Below are 2,121 nucleotides of genomic sequence, written 5' to 3' on the forward strand. Positions count from 1 at the left end.
TAGTGAAGTAAGCCAGGCCCAAAAAACATAGGTCCCATGGTTTCCCTTGTATGCAACTACGTCTTGAATAAGCAGAACAGGTCTGATAGGATGATATTAATCGAAATGAACCCCAACATAGGGACACAAGTGTTTTTTTTTCTTTCTTGCAATGGTTTCTAATGTATTTATAAGGTACCACATAATTTTCTTGTAGCTTTTTATGACCCTCCCCACCAACTCCTTTTTTCACTCTATTTGATGTTGGTATAATTTGGGGAGTGAAAAGGAAAAAACAAATTGTTTAAATTGGGTACAAGTTAACCCATGAGATATACATAACGCTATGTTGAAAAACGAACAGGTGTGGGATGGGGGAGGAGAGAGGGAAAGGAGGAGGCAACAATGCTTGATAAGAAATGTACTCACAAAGGAGGAGGCTGCAATGCTCAAAGGAGGAGACTGCAATGCTTGATAAGAAATGTACTCATTATCTTGCCCATGTAATTGTAACCCCTCTCTACAGTATGTTCACAAAAAATTAAAATTAAAATTAAAAAAAGAAATGTACTCATTAGCTTGCTCATGTGATTGGAACCCCTCTGTACAGTATTTTAACAATAAAAAACTTATTTTAAAAAAAGATCTTTTGTGTGCATAGAGTAAGAAGCTGATCTGCACACAGGGATCTCAGGGTCACTGTGTCACTGATGTCTCACAGGCTAGCTGCCATGTAAACCAGGGCAGAGTGTTTTGTGTTTATTCGTTTTTCTAAAATGCCTTCAAAGTTCTGTTTGAAAGTAGGATTCTTATTTAAGATGTAAGGTGTAAGATTGATAGTGACATCCTGTGAAATACACATATATGCTATTTGAGATGAAAGGACTGTTTCTACCACAGATACTGCCTATGTGTAATCCTAATCACTCAGGGAGAAACAGGAAGGAATATGGAGAGTTTCAGGTCAATCAGGACCCACATGGATAAGCGCTGTCTCACCTGACATCGCTTTGCTTCATGGAGTGGTGTTGGCAGGAGCAGAGAGGGTGCATTGGCAGAAATAGCATTTGTTCAATAGTATTGTCTGCCCCTGGCACTAAAACCAACTCTCTGTGTGGTTTGTGGTTCTTTGAGATATTCAAATGCTTCCCTAGTAAAGCTCATGATATAGTCAGTGGATAAATTTATAAATGTTTTCTTTCTGTTTGGGACTCAGTAAGTATTGAACTTCTCCCAGCACAGCTGTGGCTGTCAGGCTATTTCATGTTTTACCAACAGGGGAAGTTGAAATATTTTAGATCTATCAGTGACAGAGGGATTAGGAGAACTTATATGTAATAGAGAAACTGGTAAGGATGGTCCTTTCCTAAGATGATGCTTGTGCTGAGGGAAATAGCATGGGTCTACTTTGGAGGTCTGAGTGGTCGGTGCATATTCTGAGAGAAAATCCAATACATACTCAAGTCTCAGGGGAAGCCTTTGCTCATTGTGCGGCTTGTTTGCCAGTTCATGGTAGATTTTTGGAAGGGAAGAACATAATCTTCTAACCTCTAAGAGTCAGGTGAGAAAAGGCCTCCATAAGAGGAGGACCATAGGAAACAGACATGGAACATAGTATTATGCAGTGTCACACTTCAATTTGTAGCTTTGTTAAATAAAAATGAGCTTGTGCCGGGAGGAGGTGACAAGATGGCGGAGGAGAAGCTGGAATCTGAACAAGCTCTCGCATAGAAAGCAGTTTTAGAGTTCCAGTGAACAGTCCTAAGCCAGAGAAACACACCAAGTGTGCCATCACAGGACAGAGAGTTAGACAAGTGAGAGAAAGCCAAGGCAAGAATACACATCTGAGCACTAGCCAGCAGCCGCCGGCAGCGGCGGTGGCAGGGTCGCGGTGGATTCCGCAGCCAGGCGATACCTGAGCTCTCACACAGAGAGTCCGGGACAAAGGAGCCAGAAGCAGCGGGTGAGCGGATTCTACTCAACACCAGCAAGAACCGACAAGGAGCAGACAGCTCCATCCTGCAGTTTGCAGACCAGAGACGACCCAGGATCCAAGACTCGGCGTGAGTAGAAGCCCGACATCCTCACTCCTTCTCAGGGAGCAGAGGAGGGAAGGCCACCCCTCCCCCCCCAGCACCGGTG

The sequence above is a fragment of the Dipodomys ordii genome, unplaced genomic scaffold (genome assembly GCF_000151885.1).
Source record: "Dipodomys ordii isolate 6190 unplaced genomic scaffold, Dord_2.0 Scaffold248, whole genome shotgun sequence".
NCBI classification, from domain to species: Eukaryota; Metazoa; Chordata; class Mammalia; order Rodentia; family Heteromyidae; genus Dipodomys; species Dipodomys ordii.